The sequence below is a fragment of the Aethalodelphis obliquidens genome, unplaced genomic scaffold (genome assembly GCF_003676395.1).
Source record: "Aethalodelphis obliquidens isolate GAN/ISIS:26980383/991018 unplaced genomic scaffold, ASM367639v1 scaffold17, whole genome shotgun sequence".
Lineage (NCBI taxonomy): Eukaryota > Metazoa > Chordata > Mammalia > Artiodactyla > Delphinidae > Aethalodelphis > Aethalodelphis obliquidens.
The window spans coordinates 17,696,841-17,716,751 of NW_020837961.1; the positions used below are offsets into that span (position 1 = coordinate 17,696,841).

A 19,911-nucleotide genomic window follows, 5' to 3' on the forward strand; every position below is an offset into this window, starting at 1 on the left:
AACACATGAATTGCTCTGCTCTCTAACATCACATTTTTCTGTTTGGGACTTGTGGATATATGAAGGGAAAGTCCAGCTTTGGAGCAAGGTTATATTGCTCATTATGTGGCCACAAGAAGCATCCAAATATATCATGGGATTTCTAAAATGCTATGAAGAATGTCTTTGGGCATATTAATAGGACTGGAGGTTTCCATCCCTTAATGCTTCACTCATGTACTGCAGTTTGCAAACCCCCAGCTTAAAGTTGTTTTTTTTGTGACTATATTTTCCATTAATGATATATGATGGTTTATCAATAATATTTTTACCATAATATATTATATGTATATATTATAGTGTATAATTGTGACAATATAATTGCGTTGTTTTTCTTTTTCTTTCTATTAAATAAAATTCTCAATTCTTTTATGCATGGAATTTTAACCAAAGACATGGAATAAACTTACAGATAAAACATAAAGGCATATTATGTTATTTCAGAGTAAGTATATATATATGTATTATAGTTACATCAGTAAAGCTATAGATTCAGATGAAAAAACAATTGCTATTGAAAAAACTTTGACTATGTAGACCTATACAATTCTACAGTAGATTAAATGTCCACAGTTCAGGTGAGTCAACATTTTTGGTTTCATATGATAAATTAGGGAACATATTAAACATAGTTCTGTTGAGTTCCCACCACTAGCTACAAAAGCTGAACCAATTATTGGTTATATATTAAATTTCTATCTGTCTAAAAATATCAAAATCTTATTCTTTAGACTCATTTCTAACAATGCATTCTTGAGAAAGCAAGTATTTTTGAACACAAAAACAATCTCAACTTCCATAAACAAACGTGTATAACTTCCTTGGGAAAGGTTTGTTGTTTAATTTGTCTTTGAAGGAAGTAATTGATTTTTCTTGGCAGATTTGATAAAAATAACGAGGTCTTGATTGTCTAACCTGAAGGTCATGTCCTCCTCAGGAATCATCAGTGCATAATTCAGATTTCAGTGAATTCAAGCTCTCTCAGGACTCTCTTTTGATATATGACTACAACAGGCTATCAAACAGCTCCTCTGCCATGAAATTACTAACATAAACAGATCGTAAGTAAAAAACCATATATGTATATATAGTAAGTAAATATATATGTAAATGTATATTATATAAAAATGTATATATGTATATGTATTTCTTTTTTCTTTTGTGTGTTACATCAGTACATATGAAAAGAATAAATCAGATAGCAATACAATCATTAAGAATAATTTTTTACTAACTTCCCATTAATTCTGTAAACTTCCATCATGATCAGCCCCACTAATCCTGTGTTTATAAAATTTTGGAGGCTTTGATCAGTAGTTTTTGTTTGTACTATGTACAATGCATGAAGATAGACTTTGAAAGCAAATTAATAATGCAAATATGATTGTAAGGTTATTTTTCAACATGTAAAACAAAAAACAATTAATTTACAAGTTTTATACAATATAATTAGAAATAATTTTTATATTTTTATTAGAGGAAGTATAGAAGGACTTTCACCCTGCAGCAATTTTTAGCACTGTGTGAACTAAAAAATAATGGAAAATGCATTTTATAAAATCTTTTCTACAATTTACATGCTAAGTCAATTGGTTCATATTATCACTAACTTTAATTCAAATTAATGTAATTTGGGGGCTGATGAGTTAAAGAGATACTGTAGTCATAGTAAGTATGGATTTCAGTAAAACTTTATGAAGTAAATATCCCTAATGTTCATAATTTTCTTGTTGAACTTATGAAGAAAACTTCAACGAACACACTTAAATAGTGCTGGCCAACAACACTCACAGGAAGGACTTTAATGTCCTTTATAAACAGTATTATTAGGTTGAGGACAGAGAGGGCATGCAGATGAAATTTAAGACGACATGCAGATTCTTCAAAAGGAGAATAAATATAATGATGTAATTGTGATTTTGAAAGATCTTGATAAGATGGGAAAATGACCAAATTAAAAATATGAAATTTAATGGAACTAAATGTGAAACTTACATTTATGTTAAAAAAAAAGTCAATTGTGTACAAAAATTAAGTCAAAATGGATCAAAGACCTAAAGCTAAAACTATAAAACTCTTAGAAGAAAACATAGGGGAAAATTTTCATCACATTGGATTAGGCAATGATTTCTTGCACATGACAACAAAAGCACAATCAGCAAAAGTAAAAAGATAAATTGGACTACATGAAAATTAAAAACTTCAATGCATCAAAGAACAGAATCAATAGAGTAAAAAGGCAACTTACATAATGGGAGAAAATATATACAAATCATATATCTAATAAGGGATTAATATTCAGTATATATAAAGAACTCCTACAACTCAACAATAGAAGAGAAATAACCCAATTAAAAATGGGCAAAAGACTTGAATAGATATTTCTTCAAAGAAGACATACAGATGGTCTAAACCATGTGAAAAGATGGATAACGTCATTAAACATTAAGAAAATGCAAATCAGAACCACAATGACATATCACCTGATACCCATTAGGGTAGCTGCTAGAAAGGAAGGAAGGAAGGGAGGAGAAACAGAATGAGGGTGGGAGGGAGGGAGGGGGAAGGAGAGGGGGGAAGGGAGGGAGGAAAGAAGGAGGGAAGAAAGGGGAGGAAAAAAGAAAGGAAAAGAAAATTACAAGTATGTTGGCAGGGTTTTGGAGAAATTGGAAACTTTGCGGTAGTGGGAATGTAAAATGGTGTAGCAACAGCAGGAAACAGTATGGTGTTTCCTCAAAAATTTAAAAATTGAATTACATATGACCTAGAAATTCCACTGCTGGGTCTATATCCAAAAGAATTAAAGCAGAGTCTTAAAGAGATATTTATGCACCCATGTTCACAGAAGCATTAGTCACAATAGGCAAAAGGTAGAAGCAACCTAAGTGTCCATCAGTGGATGAATGGATAAGCAAAACAGGGTATATATACATACAATGGAATGTTATTCAGCCTTAAAAAGGAAGGAAATTCTGATACATGCTATAAAGTGGATGAACCACTAAGTGAAATAAGTTCGTCACACACACTCCACGAAAATATACTTTATGATTCCACTTATATGAGATACCTAAAGTAGTCAGATTCGTAGAGATAGAAAGTACAATGGTTTTGCCAGGGGCTGGAGGGAGAAGGGAATGGATACTTGTTGTTTAATGTATATATAATTTCAGTTTTGCAAGATCAAAAAGTTGTGGCAATTGATTGCAGAACAGCATGAATATACTTAACACTGCTGAATTACACACCTAAAAATGATGAAGATGGTAAATTTTATGCCATATGTATTTCCCCACAACTTTTTTAAAAAATCAATTGTAAAGTTACCTAAGGAGCTATTATGTCAGAGCATTATCTTGTTTTAAACAAAGAAAGAAGTTTTGAGTTCGAAGATAGCCACAAATTGTATTTAATCAAGAGTGCATTTGTAACATGAGTACAGAAATGTTATGGTAAACTTCATGTAGCAAATCTAGTTCAGGGGAAGGAAGTTTTATTCTAATTTGTGCTGGTTACATCATACCTTGAGTATTACATCCAGTTCTGAGTATTGTATTTAAAGAGGCACATTTTCAAATCAAAGGCATTTAAAGGAGTTCAAATGCAATGGTGAGAAATCTGGAAACTATGTCATACGGTAGACAAAGTGAAGCATTTCAGATTTGGGGCTCTGTTACAGGAAATAACTGGGTTTAAAACCAAGCTCCATCACTGACTAACCTGTGACCCTGAGCAAGCTCTTTAGCTTCTGTAACTATTACTTAAATCCTCACCTATAAAATTATGATCCCCCCAAATACTAAATATTCTGTGATATCCAAAGCTAAAAAACACACTGTAATTTGCAAAGTGCTTAACATTAGCTAATATTATTATGATTTTTATACTATACTAGTAAATGGCCTCTTCAAGAACAAAGACCTGGTGAAATATAATAAATAATTTAAAAGTGTTTTTAGGGCTGTCCTGTGAAAGAGGTTTATTCATTTTTGAACCAGAACACATAACTAGAAAGGTTTAGTAGAAAGCTAAAGAAAAGGAAATAAATTTATCTTACGTTGAAGAAGATTCCCACATTCCATGTTTAAAAATTAAATAAGCTGCCCTAAAAAGCAGTGAGCTGGGCTTCCCTGGTGGCACAGTGGTTGAGAGTCCACCTGCCGATGCAGGGGACACGGGTTCGTGCCCCGGTCCGGGAAGATCCCACATGCCGCGGAGCGGCTGGGCCCGTGAGCCAGGGCCGCTGACCCTGCGCGTCCGGAGCGTGTGCTCCGCAACGGGAGAGGCCACGACAGTGAGAGGACCGCGTGCAGCAAAAAAAAAAAAGAAAAAAAGGGAAAGGGCCCAAATCAATAAAGTCAGAAACGAAAAGGGAGAAGTTACAAATGACACCACAGAAATACAAAGGATCATAAGCAACTATACACCAATAAAATGGACAACCTAGAAGAAATGGACCAATTTCATTCTGGTCAAGATGTTGTGGTATCATATTGTGGACTTAACTTGAATTTTCCTGATGACTAATGAGGTTGATCACCTTTTTACCTGTTTACTAGCCATTGGGGGATTCTCTCTGATGAAGGTCCTATTCAAACATTTGCTCATTGTTCTATTAGTTTGTCTATATTTTTCCCACTTTGTGGATTACCTCTTCACTCTCTTACTGGTGTCTGTTGATCAATAGAAGGTCTTAATCTTAGCGTAGTTCAATTTAACAACGTTTCCTTATGGATAGCTCTTTCTAAATTCTCTTCATGTCCTCCATAAAATATCTTTGCCAATAAAGTTGTTTAATTGCTCCCATATTCCTGGTCAAAACATCTAATGCCTGAGAACCAAAAAAGATTTGGATGTGTCTTATACTGAGCCATTGCAACTTGACTTGCATTACATAATATGAAAATAATTTCTGAGCACAATCATTAAAGAATCATCTATGAAATCATGGAATGCTCAAACCTTAGAAAAAATTTTTCCTTTCAACACTTTTGGCTTACATTTAGTATAAGGAAAAAATGTATTGCTAGAATATCTTCAGTTTGATATTTTTTATAAAGATGAAAAAATTGGAGTAGAAAATCTCACCACATATCTAATATCAAAAAAGATGCTGTTAGCTTTTGTGGACTAAGGGACTTAAACATCATTAACATCCAGATATAGCTTAAAACTCCTAAATGCTTTGACTATTTCTGCCAAGAATAATGACTTCCATGGAAATGAACTGATACACTAATTTTCCACACTAATTTTCCAAGTTTCCATTTCTCTGTCCTTTCTTAAATGAAGGTATTAGCCCCAAAGAACTAACGTCTTCTGCCAGAACACTCAACGGTTTGAAAAAATTATCCTACTTAGTGTTAAGTAAATATTAGTATTTATAAAATTAGTATAAATTACTGTAGACCAATATTAGTATTAATAACATTAGATATATGTATCTAAATTTTCAGGGTTTTTTTAATCTGCAGTAAACTAGGTATAAACATTTTTCTGAAGTTTTTTTTTTTTTTCCTATTCCTTACATACACAATTAAATGATAGAAAGTTTTTCAGACGATCTGATGTTTTTCTCTGGAAGCCGTAAAAGTTGGCTAACTGTCCTTTAGGGAATTGAAGAGAAGTTATGTCAGTTTTAAGCTTTATAGCACTAATCTTGCTTCACTGTCTAAATGCCAGTATTCTACTGGCAATTTACAGACCAGAGATTTCATTTATCTTGATAATTAAAGAATATCACAGGAGTGTTTTTTATTGCTATTTATTTTATTCCAGAGAAATAATTTATACTCCTCAACCTATGTGGTACATATTATTTACATATTTCAATTAACACTTGCATGTAATGTTTCTCCGACTTAGCTCATGTTTGGAAGCTTCCTAAGGCCACTTACGGAGCAACAAAATTACAAATCAGTTACGTAGTCAGGGGCACAAAAACAGAAACTCGTGGATATGACTGGGGTAGCACAGAGAAGAACTTATGCTCTGAACTTGACCTCCACAGTGCATATGAAACCCCTCAGAAAGCACAGAGGACCTTCAGAATAGGGATGAATGCTTAAAATCTAAAGAGAATGGGAATTAAAGAAAATAAGACCAGCTTCTAGAACAATGAATCACTGTCTAAAGAATAAGAAATCAGGGTAGAGACAAAATCCCAGGCTCGTAGAACTAGTGTTCTTCCAGACTCAGTAAAAATACATTTTAAGCTCTATCTATGTGGGCAAAGCCATGTCTAAGACAATGCAACAAAAGAGAATATTACTAACACCGAGTTACACCACTGTTCCACCAAAAGAAGTAACTTACTTTATTAAGAGTGTGTGTATGACATCGTTTCCATTTAGTTCATCAGTTATTTATTTACTATTGCATGCAAGGCTCTGAAACTGGTGCACAGCTAAGCAAGATAGATCTCCTTCTCCAATTAATTTAAAAAGGCAAGGAAGAAAGAAGAAATCACTTTATTAGTTAATGAATAGCCATCATAAATAGGCAGCCATAAATAAGTGGCTGAAAAGACAATGCCGATAATGTGCTACGATTCAAAATAGCAAAAACTTATAAATGAATCTAGAAGATTTCCTAAAAGGGTTCTTCCACAAGGCCTTTGGAAGATAAGATTAGGCAAGGGAATAGAAGAAAACTCTTTTAGAAAAGGTTATTAGAGGACGTGAAATGAGAAATTAAAGAAAGTTGTTTTTTTTTTCTTTTTTTTTTTTTCGGTACGCGGGCCTCTCACTGCTGTGGCCTCTCCCGTTGCGGAGCACAGGCTCCGGACGCGCAGGCTCAGCCGCCATGGCTCACGGGCCCAGCCGCTCCGCGGCATGTGAGATCTTCCCGGACCGGGGCATGAACCCGTGTCCCCTGCATCGGCAGGCGGACTCTCAGCCACTGCGCCACCAGGGAAGCCCAAAGAAAGTTTTAAGAATTGATTTTTTTTTAATCTCAACCAAACAAAAGATTAATTAAGTGAAACTTGGAATGACAGCTGACTCCCTCACATCTGGTCTCCCTCCTCCAATGCTTGTACACCACAGCTAAAGTAATCTCGAAAGACACAAATCTGACAGCTCACTCTGTGGTTGAAAACCCTTCCTGACTGCACTAGCCTTTAGGGTAAAGTCCGAATATCTTGAACAGTGCACATGCCTGCAGGATCTGGGCCTCCTTTCTTTGTTACTCCACATTGCAGCCATAGGGGTCCTCTTTAATTTCTTAAAACCACCATGCTCTCTTGGCCTCAGGTTCTATCTAATGCTGTCCCCTATGCCAGAAATGTTCTTTTTCCTCCTTTATTTGCACTTGTTCAAAAACCATTTTTTTCAGACTCTAAAATCCTTGAAAGTAGACGTCCCATATTTGCCTCATCTACGACTTTACCAGGTCCAGTTGAGTCTGATTTTATCAATTAATATATGTAATTATGCTTTATGAAAGACCCTTTGGCAAGCATCACTTATGGGGCTTGAAACCCCTGGCATGGCCATTTAACAATTTCTCCTTGTCTGGGGAAGGGATGGAATTAAAGGACTGTTAACATTTTTTCTCCAACAGGGTGCAGCAAGATATCTGGATTTCTGGGCCCCTTCCAAAAGATAGGGTGAGAAGCTAAATAAGGGAGACTATGTAATATACATAAAACCTCTGCTTCAAGCCCCTTTGTTGAAGAATTATGATGGCTTTGAATAGAGAGAAAACAGAACCAGATGAGGTAAGAATGTCGTGAATGAAGATCACCAAGAAAATGTTAATTTCTGCCAAGAAGTTGGGGCAGGGAGAAATAGGGTCAATACACTTCCCAGAAATAACTGCTCAGTTGCACTCACAAAGTTCTCCCCCATTGCCAGGTAGGAAAACCAGTGCTGGGAGTCGGGCTAGCCTTACAATTAAAGCACATCACGTTAAGCTGGAGATAGACATGAAGTCGGAAATAACGATTATCTTGGCACCATTTAAAGTGGAAATAAAAGATCATAAACTCTTTGGCCATGGCTGCCCTTAAAATTTATATAAGAGGAGAGGGCTTCCCTGGTGGCCCAGTGCTTGGGAATCTGCCTGCCAATGCAGGTTATATGGGTTCGAGCCGTGGTCCCGGAGGATCCCACATGCCACGGAGCAACTAAGCCCGTGCGCCACAACTACTGGGACTGCGCTCTAGAACCCGCGAGCCACAACTCCTGAAGCCCACACGTCTAGAGCCCGTGCTCTGCAATGGGAGAGGCCACTGCGGTGGGAGGCCCTCACACCGCGACCGGGAGTGGCCCCTGCTCACCACAACTAGAGAAAGCCTGCACGCAGCAACAAAGACCCAGTGCAGCCAAAAATAAATAAATTAAATAAATGAAGTTTTAAAAAAAAATTATATAAGAGGAGAGGCAGCCCTAATTTGGGTAAGCTCCAGATTATTAGGTGCTTAGCCTACTTTCATAAATACTTTCATAAATATTTGTCGAATTAATAAATAGATGAATCAACAGAGGTGATGTCAGCCTAATCAGGTACTTAAAAAATGGCTTACATATAGTAATTTGCTAAATCCATAAATACATTGAATCATTCAGGAATAAACCCTATATAAATACACTGTTGTCATAAAAGTATTGGGCAATTTCAATGTGTTTTCAAGCATCGTGCTACATCCTTTCAACCAGACAAATCTTTAATCCATGAATGATCCATACCACTGCTTGGTATTATGGTTTCAATTTATCTTTATTTTATAGTACAGAAAGAATTGGACTTTGCCTGAATAACTTGCTTTCTGAGCTATGGCTTTTGCTTTTGTAGGAGATGGGGAGAGTTGTGAAGGAGAAGTGATCTGTTGCAGAAAGCACAAGATATTTCTAAAAACAAGTAAGTTACAGAGGTCTCATTTAATGCTGCTTGAACTCATGTCTACAGAGGAGAAGAGAGAGACATGATATGAAATTATGGTGATTTACTTTATAGGAATAAGACATTTATTTACTTATAATGTTTACTCGTTTTGAAAAGCCTCAAGTCTCACTTAAAAAAAAACACAGAAAGAATAAATAAGGTGATATGTTGCCCCGTAACATAAACAGAGAGCTACTATTATGCTTATCGGTATTGGGTTACATCTACAGAATATCAGAGACTCTTCTTTTATTAAATTAGGAGTAATAAAAGCAACTGACATTCAGTGAATGCTTATTATGTGCCAGCACTGGTCTAAAGTCTTTATTTAGATTATTTCATTTAATTCTCACCCTGACCTTGAGCGGTAGATACTTACGTTATCAACCTCTTTTATAGATGAAGAACCAAAGACACCGAAAATTTAAGTAAGCTGCTTAAGGTTATCCAAGTTTGTGGCAGGGTTGGGTCTTGATCCTAGATCTGCCCTAGTAAAATGTTGGTAATTCCATTATACACAATAAAAATTCCTCTTTCAGGAATAAATGTGGATCTAAAGTTTATTAATCACCTCCAATATTTTCTTCACCAGCCTGCTTAGAAAATAAACTTGGACTATCTTAACAAAACAAACAAACAAAAAGCAATGGAGAATGTCCTTTCTAGAGCATGTAGAATGAGATATGAACAGGACAGTAACCTATCCTTTTCCTAATTTCTATGGACCATTTCTAAACTGAGAAAACATCTATTTGATATTTTAACAAGTCATCTGAGATCAGGACTTCAAACTATCAGGTTGAACCATACAAAATTGTTTGTGTGATAGGTCAAAATTGGTCAACTATTGATAACTTCATACAATTGAACCTATTAACTTTCAGTTTTTCTCTGTGGTACTTCAACCCAGAGTGATTACAGTAAACAATGCAAATTAAAAATTCTATTTACAAATCCAGAATTGTTTAAGGTCCAGCAAAGGGGGGAAAAACCAGAAGACACAGCCACCATATTCAAGGAACTTAGGTCATACATGAAACAATCAGGATCAAAGTAACACAAAAATAATCATTACATCATCATGGAACTGTAGATGGAGAAAGCTACAGAAATTTAGGTAAATGCCTGGATGTGAGCTTTGAGAAAAGGGATTGGAAGAAAAGGGCTGTGAAACCATTCAAGGCAGAAGGAACAACATGATAAAGAGAAGACAACTGGGGACCATCATGAAGTGTGAAGTATGTGGAGTATAGACTAATTGGATCTTGAGTTCGTGGGGTCCATGAGGACTTTAGGTTAGATAGGGAGGAGAGAAGAACTGAAAGTGGGAGGAGAAACTGGACTTAATTCTGCCAGGAGTGATAACAGGCTTTTCCATGAGGACCTTGTGGGTAAAACCACATGATCTAGGTGGATTAAACTGGTAACAGGCACAGGATAAGAGACCAGGGCAAAGCAATTTATGAGAAGTCTAGCTTAAAGGGTCCAGGGCCAAGTGTGAGGGCCAGGGTCAAGGTGGTAAAAATGTGAACAGTATTTTGAATTCAACACATTAAATTAGAGACACAGTTTGAAGGAAGAAGTAATAGGATTTGATCTTTGATTTGACCTATGGAGTAGAAAAATGACTCTAAGACATTGAACCCCATTAAGAAAAATGGGGATTTATTATTTTAAAGATAAGTAAAATAGGAAAGAGTAAAAGGCTGGAGAGATTATTTATTCTAATAAATATATAAAGCAATACATGCTTATTATTGACTGCCAACTGTCTCAAGCATTGATTGATATGGAATGTCAGAATGTAAACACATACACACATATGTGTATCTATTATACTTTCTGAATCTTTAAAACAATGTTGCATGACAAGTATCGATATTTCAATTTTATAAGGAAATGGAGACTCGGAGAGGTAAAATAATTTTTCCAAAGTTGTACAGTACTAAATATTTATGACTCCTAAGAACAAAGCCAATACTCTTTCATCTATTTCTCCCAAGTGGAATTTGAAATGACAGCTGAACCTTCAAGTGACTGAATCTTAAATATAGTACAGAACAGATGACTAGAGCTAGAATGAGAAATCAAGACAGAATCATTGGATTTGAAAGTCATCTGGATTAGCTGAGCTTTGAAAGTAAGGTTTAGGAATAGGTGAGGAAGACAAAAGAAACAAAATTAAAATCCTGGAAGTTACTTAAAATAATGGATAGAAAGTATAGAGGACCAGTCAAAAAATGTAAGAGAACCAGAGAGTTATAGAGTGTTGGAGAGAACAGTATCATGTGTCTCAGTTATTCATCAACAAGTATGTCCTGAAAATTTATAAACCCCTAATAAATGGCAGCTACTGTGACTATAGTAGGGAACAAACCTCTGCCTTCGTGGAATGAGGAGGGGGAGAAGACTGACTTTCATCTAATAATCACAACTACAGTTGTACATTTTTAAAAAAATACCAGCTACTGTGACAGTTTATAGTAAAGGTGTCAGCTGGGGTGGAAGGGTTCACAGAAAGCTTCCCTGATAAAGGGACAAATGAGCTGACTTTTTTTATTTTTGGCCACGACTGACAGCATGTGGGTTCTTAGTTCCACGACCAGGAATCGAACCCGTGCCCCCTGCATTGGGAGCGAAGATTCTTAACCACTGGATCACCAGGAAAGTCTCTGAGCTGGCATCTTAAAGGTCCAGTGGAAGTTAAACAGCTGGAAATTGTTCTAGGAAGAGGGACTGCTGAAATAGAAAGAGAACATGCTCAGAAGGTTAGTGTCTAGAAGAAAGAGAGACTGGGGGAAACAAACAGTGGAGAGTTAGGGTCCAGAAAGAAGGATTTCAGGAGGAACCCACCTTTTTTGGATCAAATACTTCTGAAGCATGGACCGTGCAATCCTGGGTTTTTCAGAACCTCAGCTGTTTCAGGTTTATGGTCATGAAGACAGCTTCTATCTGTACCTGACCACAAAAGGATTTCTGCACTGCTACTCATTGACTATACCCACAGTTTCGTTTGATGATACAGAAGATCTATCACCAAAACGTATATTACTTTTAAAACTTATAAACTGCTAATAAGATTTATGCTAATTAGATTGCCATTTTAGGATTAAATTATGATGTCAATAGCGAATCTTGGTCTACCCTGGCTAACATAATGTACTTCAAAGGGATACTAAAATGAAAAATAAAAAACAGGGGTGACTTTCAAAAAATGTTGAGAGAAATCTTTTTCGCAACAATCCCTGACTCTTGTGCTCTGATTCTTTTTCTTTTATCTGTGGTTCTAGAATGGAACAGCAGCAAAATATAAGTCTCTGTCCCACGAAGAAATAAAAGCGCACAGCCCTCTCCACCTTTATGTGGTCATAAAACTGGGAGAAGAGCTAGGTGGTGATATTGCTCAGAAGAGTACTGCACCCCTACCTTAGGGAGCTGCACAATTTCCCCATGGTTACTTGGATTGTCCTAAACACCACACTTTAAGGAAGCCACATTTGCAACAAGCAAATGGATTTGGGGGAGCAGATATCCACATGGTTAATAACATTCTGTAACCTTTGTTAAGAAGTGTCTTGGTCTCCTAGCAACATTGTAGGGAAATCCATCAGGGGTGTGAGATTAGACGGCCATGTAGGCGGAATACCTGTAGAGTGTTCAGTTTTATGAAAAGCTTTCATTAAAAATTATGCATATTATGCAAAATGCTACAGTAATGTAAGGTTAAGATAAAAATCGTTCAACTCCCCCACAAGCAATTCAGGGTTCAGGGTTCCAGCAGTACCCAGTAGCCAAGGGTCTACAGTGTATAGAAAATAATAATAATAAAAGACATTATGTCTTTCTGGGATGCCAGATAGGTTAACCATTCATGATTAGGGAGAATTTCATCCTCAAAAGATGATTTCAGGGCATCTTGATCCAGGCTCTTCTTTTGTAAAAACCTTCTCCTAACTTTGGAAGTAAAGGGAACGGAAACATTTTATTCTGTAAATAAACAGTGAATAACTAAGTTAGAATAACAAAATTCAAGTAACAAAGAGGAAAAGCCCTGTAATTTGTAGAGAGTGGTTGAAGCCACGAGTCAAATCCCAGCCTGTGCAGGGCCACTCCCAGCTGTCTTATATCTCATACAGTGTTTGAGGACCAGCTGCATTCAGATTCCTGGGCCCCAACTCCACAAATCAGAGTCCTGGAGGACTGAGGCCCAGGATCTGCATGTGGCCAATCGGCCCAAGGTGATTGTGAGAAACACTTGCATTTTATAGAAAGTGTTCTTAACGGAGTCTGCCCATTCCTGCACTCAAGGCTTTCAGTTTTCATTGGAGGATGAGCAAATTTGCTCTTACAAAGGACCTATATGTTTTTCTTCTGCTCAATTTGATACAAAACAAAAATCCCTTTAAACAACAAAACAAGGTTTTTCTTCTCAGCTGATTTATTTACATGTGTGGTTTTACTCATCTTCCTTTCCTGTATCCTTCCAACTAATTTCATCGAACATTTATTGTCTACCATGTATCCACAACAAAACTACAAGCTGGAAATATAGAGCTGAACAAATATGTATTCTTGGCTTCTCTGTTTTAGGTACTGTGTGGGGTGCTGGAGATACGGCAAGTAGGATAGATTGCTTCTGTCTGTATGGAACTTGCATAAAGACAAACAAGCAATATGCATTAAAGATAGGTGCTCTCGAAGATCATTGTGTAGCTTACATCTTATGGAAACTAAGAAACAGGGTTTTGCTTTACTTCAACTTGTTTTACTTTACTTTTGTTTTACAGAGTCTGATAGAAGGACAACTGGAATAGCATAAAAAAACTGTCCCTAGAACTGCAATACTTCACTGGACACAAGGGCTCAGAGCCAGATATAACCATGAAAACAATTCAAAGAAATCTTTGGAGCATAGTTTCTACAATCTATAAAATGGAGGTTCAGAACACTTACTTGGATATTAGGGGGAAAGGTGATTATGTTAGCTGCCATCTGGGTAACAATCGCATACTTTATGGCTCCCTAACACCCAGGTGTAATTTATCTTAAGTGCCTTATCCATTCTGTCCAAGCTTAACCACATCTGCAGAAACCAGTCTTTGTTGCAACCAGGGTATCAGATGAGATAGCCTCTGCGTGCTTGGTCTTTCTCACTATGTTGCACCATGGTAACCTGCTATTTCTGATAAGGCACTGTCTCATTATGTATCAATCACATCTTCCCACTACTTGATGCCTACATCTATATTTTCAGGAACTGAGGAGACAAAATAAATTTAATAAGGAGAAAGTTCTGCTACAAAATCTGCTATGAAGTAGAACCTCTTTTTGTTGATGGGCTTAGCCATCTTACACAAATGGAGTGCTTGTTCTGAGAAAATATGCAGTATGTAAACCTACCAGGAATGTTGTCAATTTGTTCTTCCCTGATAGATCAAGGACAGAATGTTGGCAATTCATTCTGGGGAGTCACAAAAATTAGAGATGGGGAAGATTACTTGATACGGGAACCTTATCAGGAAATGCACGTCGTTAAACCAGAAGCGGAGGAAATGACTGTTATACTTGCAAATGAGGGGCCTTACCATATGATTCACTGGGTCACTGGAAAATCTCCCTGGGAGATTTTCAGCAAGGCATATCTGTGCCTATGCCTCCCTCTGGAAATATTTATGAGGTAGAAAAGTTGAAATCAACTTTGACGTTATTATCAATCTTGACTGTCTTCCAAGACCAAAGTTGATTTATTTTTCTAGGAAAATACATGAGAAAGTAATTGATAGTTGCTATTAGGTTACCTACTCCAGCTTCTGGGGACAGCTCATTGCAATATGCTTATTTGTTTTCCATCTTATGTTATTAGAATAATGCTTCCACACTCTTCTAAGGAGAATTCATGTAAATGTATACAGGAAAGCTTCTCTAATAGTCTTTCTTTTACTAATTGTGATAAAAATAATTTTTTTCTTATTCTTTGTTCAACTCTGTCATATCCATCTACATCTATAGATTTTCCTTCTCTCAGATATTAAATCTCCTGTGAAGAGAAAACAAGAAAAAATATATACCAAATTAATTATTCTGTTATCAAGATGCCCATCACCAGCTCTAGAGGATGTATTCTGCTTAAAATGGAGAATACCACTCCTCTTCTCGTTCATTAATTACCTTCTTTGATGTAAAATGAAAATGGGATTTTTTTTTTCCTTTCCAAAAGTTATGATTTTCTCTATTCGGTGAAAACATTCTAGAAGCCAGACTGTCAAACTTCTTAATATTTTTAATAATTACAGTCTAAATCACTGCCCATCTATATCTGGACCACACCCTACTCCTAGATACCAGGAAGCACCAGGAGGAATGGAAAATAGGCACTATTTTTATTAAGGAGCACTGACTGCCAAAGGCTTGACAAACTTTGATAGTTTGGGATTGAGGGGCCAGGGGCTTAAAGGAAAGAGCCATTTGTTCGTTCACAAAGCTTTCATCAAGGGCGTACTACACTCTGTCCACTAGAGTAGTCACCAGCCACATGTGTCAGGTATTGCAGGGAATGCCAGAGATAGAGACATGAACAAGATACAAGAAACCATGGAAACACACGGCCTGTAATGCTGTTAATAGTTGCCATTGCAATACAGTCAGAGCACAAAAGGGGGAGGTCTTGATTCTGGCTTGGGGTTTGGGATCAGAAAAGCTTACCTAGAACTTTCCTAGACTGGGATTGGAGATAAGTATTTTTTTTTTTTTGGTCTTCCTTTCTTTTTAAGATAAGTAATTTTTTGCCAGGGATACAGGAAGAAAGAAAGGAAAAGTGGAAGAGGAAAAGAGAAGCCCTTCTCCCTTAGGGGCCATACCATGCAAATGGGTAACTAATATTCAATGAACAATTATATAAAACATACAAACGTTCTTCCAAATCACTATTATCTGTCTTCAGAATTTAAGCTTGAAGCCTTAGTTCAATAAGGGTGTTTTTTTCCCTAAAGACCATGAACAAAAAAAAAAAGATACTCAATGACTATTTCTTAGTAATGAAAAAAAAGAGCAAAGAACTGTAATCTGATTCACGAATTGCAAGGCTCTGGTCTCCTTCCTCACTGCAGATTAGATAATGGGGAAAACACAGGGGTACTTTCTATCCTAGGTGAAATAACAAAGTCACATTTGCCCATTTTCCAAGCTGAAGCTCCTCTAACTCCAATGCACTGCGTTGTTCTTTACTTCTTAAATTTAACAGGAATGAAGAACATGCCTGTTCTTTTCCTAAGGGAAACTGTGACTCTCAACTTGATTCTAACTCCATCTGCTTTTCAGTGGAGAAAAAGGAAAGCCCCCACTAAATAGGAGCTATTGCTGCTATGAGAATAATCTTCCACTCCGCAAAGCAAGCATGCAAAGGAAAAAAATCCCTTTGTCCTATTTCTGTTCTCCACATTTCCTTGCTTTCCAAGGAGAGTTCTCTATTTGAAGGGTTCTTTGGGCTTTTGTGATGCTACAGTAAAGAGAGGGAGTCACAGAGGTAGTAAGTAGGAAAAGTAGAAGAATTAGTCAAAGTTTCTTAGTTGATTTATAGGATAAAATGGTGAGGGAAGGCTAGGAAAATCAGGAGAGAAAAGCCATATGGGATGGAAGTAGATAAGAAAGTATTTGAGAAGTTAAGAGTGTGAAGGGAGGAGGTGTCGGAGGAGCTGCAGAATACAATGCAAGTAGCTAGATGATAAATTTTAACAAGTGTGCTGTAACCCGTGTTTAGATACCCTGAGTGACTTTCATGAAATACTAGTAAAAAGTTTGAAATTTTAAAAATTTACTTTGATTTTCATGACTATATTTCTTTTATCATAGCTGTGCTCCAAGATCGGATTTTATGGCTCTAGTCTAACAAGGATTATGCTTCTTTGACATGTAAACTTACTGGTCAGCAAATAATATTAATCCCACTCTGTCCACTACCGTAGCCACAAGTCACATGCGGCTATCAAGTACTTGGGGCGTGGCTAGTCTGAATTGAGATGCACTGTAACTCTAGAATACATACAGGATTTTGAAGACCTAGTTTTTAAAATAAAAAAGGGAGACAGAAAGAAGGAAGGAAAAGAGGGAGGAAAAAGAAAGGAGGAAATAAATCATATTAATAATTCGTATACGAATTACATGTCAAAATGGTAATATGTTAGCTGTATTAAGTAAAACATATTATTGATATTAATTTACTTAATTCTTTTTGCTTTTTTAACATGACTACTAGAAGATTTTCAATTATACACGGGCTCACATTTGTGGCTTGCATTTACATTTTTACTGGATAGCAGTGTACTAATTTATGACAGAAACCAACCGCAAACACTGACTGAGCATCCTGTGTGAGCAGGACACTGTGTGAGATTTTTCTGTGAGTTATGAAACAGTTAAGTTCACGACCTAAGGAGTCCAGATTTCTGGGATTACTCCTGGCACCGTCATCTATGAGCAATTCATGTGACTTGGATAAAGCGTTCAGCCTCTTTACTTGTTTGTTTGTTTGGGCCACGCCACACAGCTTGTGGGATCTTAGTTCCCAAACCAGGGATCGAACCCGGACCCTTGGCAGTGAGAGAGCTGAGTCCTAAACACTGGACTGCCAGGGAATTCCTAACATTCAGCATCTTTAAACCTCTGTTTCCTAATCTGAAAAATGGAATTGATAACAGTACCTTCCTGGCAAGGTGGTTGATACGGGTAAAACACTTACAAGAGCCTTGTAACATGCCTGGCACATAATAAGAAATCAATCAATATTAGCTTTTATTACTGTTACTCTTAGGGAGGGAAGGGTACTGAAATGTTTTGAGCGCTCTTGAGGTTTTATTTTATTTATGCCTTTCTGAGAGCTCCATGAGGGCAGGGACGGTTTCTATGTTGTTCTCTCCTTTTTTTGCAACAAATAGCACAATATGTAGCAGGAACATATTTACTAAATACTGAGTGAATGAGTCAGGGATAAGAATGAACTAACAGACAATATAATTACTTTCCTTTTAGAGAAGAGGAAATTGAAATTTATGGAAATACAGAGGTTAAAAAGGTTGGAGAAGTCACAAAATTCATAGATGATAGAGCCAACATTTAAATCCACATTTACATGAACATTCACAGACTGTGAACTCAAAGAGCATTCCATCTAGTTAGAGAAATAAAATGTGTTTCAAATAAAAACAAATGATATTAATACGACTAGCCCACAAATGATGCCATTTCAATAACCTGATTGATGATTACTATACAAGTTGAGTCTGGAAAGACTTCATATCCAGCAGGGCTGTTGCAGAAAACGTTTGGAAGGGATGAGATTAGACCTCTGCAGATTTATTAAGTTTGATTTAGTGGATGCTTGCTCTGGGAAAAAGGATCCCTTGGCAAAGGAAACAGACTGAGCACAAGTGAAGTTGAAATCCTAAGGCAGACTCTGGAGCTGTGAAATGGATGTCTTGCCTGGAGAAGATAATTCATGTAAATTTATTAATAGGATTGAAGCAGAAATAAGCTTGGGGTTAGATCTTAGACTTTGAATAAAGGCCAGAGTTAGGAGTTAAAAAGGTATCAAGTAAATAACAGGATATTACTTCTTTTCCTTTTTAGTTCTGTCAAGACATGATAGTAACAGCGTGCAAGATGCAACAGAGAGAGAGGGATATTGGAGGTGGGGCAATACCTAAGGATGCTATTGCAACATCCAGCCATGAGATAGTAAAGATAAGAATCAGAGATTTGAAAATAGGAATGGAAAGAAAGGGAGCAATTTCAGAGTTGCTGAAGACAGTGTTCTAGCTTCAAAGGCCTAATCTGGATGAGGCCAAAGTCTGGGTCACATATTTTTAGTTTTAGTAAAGTAAAATATGTGACCCAAATAAAGGGCAATTGAAGTCTCAAAATTTAGGCTATAAATGGGATTTCAATTTCTTTTATTTTCCTTTTCTTTTCATATTCATTCTTGATTTCTCTTATTTTATACATAGCCAACATTTGGCTTGTTCCAAGATCTAGCCATTCTACTGAGAAATGCTTAAAAAATTGAATCTCTCCTCTTATTCCTATGCTTTAGTACAAGCATTTGTGTTATTTTATATTCTTTTTTTTTTTTTCCTGTTGGAGTTATTTTAAAGAGCTCCTGTGTTGGATAAAAGTATTTGTTTATATATATTTTTTCTGTCCCCAGTCCTGTCTTGGCTTCCTGTGGGTAGAATGTAACACCTTTTATCCTCCAGCCCAGAAGTTTCTACTCTTAAATCTAACATCTAATCTGTGTTCAGAAATGACTAGCTCCTAGTAATGACTAACTCACAATTTATTGAGGAATTTTAATCAAAAGAATTCACCTTTTACAGGGCAGAAATAAAGATGCAGATGTAGAGAATGGACTTGAGGACACGGGGAGGGGAATGGTAAGCTGGGACAAAGTGAGACAGTGGCATGGACTTATAAATACTACCAAATGTAAAATAGATAGCTAGTGGGCAGCAGCCGCATAGCACAGGGAGATCAGCTTGGTGTTTTGTGACCACCTAGAGGGGTGGGATAGGGAGGGTGGGAGGAAGGGAGACGCAAGAGGGAGGGGATATGGGGATATATGTATACGTATAGCTGATTCACTTCGTTGTACAGCAGAAACTAACACACCACTGTAAAGCAATTATACTCCAATAAAGATGTTAAAAAAAAAAAAGAATTCGTCTTTTAGAGCTTTACTCTGTAAAGCTTGCTTGAACCTTCCAAAGTTATGTTCTTTTAACTAATTTTACAATTAATCTTTTAAGAATTTAATATCGTAAATTGTCCACATTTGAATGTCTTCCTCACTGGTCTGTGACATCTTTGAGAACAACGACCTCTTGACTATTGAAAGAAGATTAATTTTTCGACTGTAAGTTGCTGAGGCTCAGACAATTGGGGTGGAATTGTAGCAGAGAAAAACAAATCTGCCTCCATATTGGATCTATTCCTTCA

General features: G+C 36.7%; 1 long non-coding RNA gene across 1 annotated transcript; it reads left to right on the forward strand.

Annotated features, from left to right (window-relative positions):
• The first annotated feature begins 398 nt into the window (after positions 1-398).
• On the forward strand, positions 399-19,384 carry LOC113626005 (uncharacterized). The gene is made up of 4 exons (XR_003434987.1): positions 399-484; positions 977-1,100; positions 8,836-8,901; positions 13,713-19,384. It is a non-coding gene; the product is annotated as an uncharacterized LOC113626005 (long non-coding RNA).
• Positions 19,385-19,911: the final 527 nt, after the last annotated feature.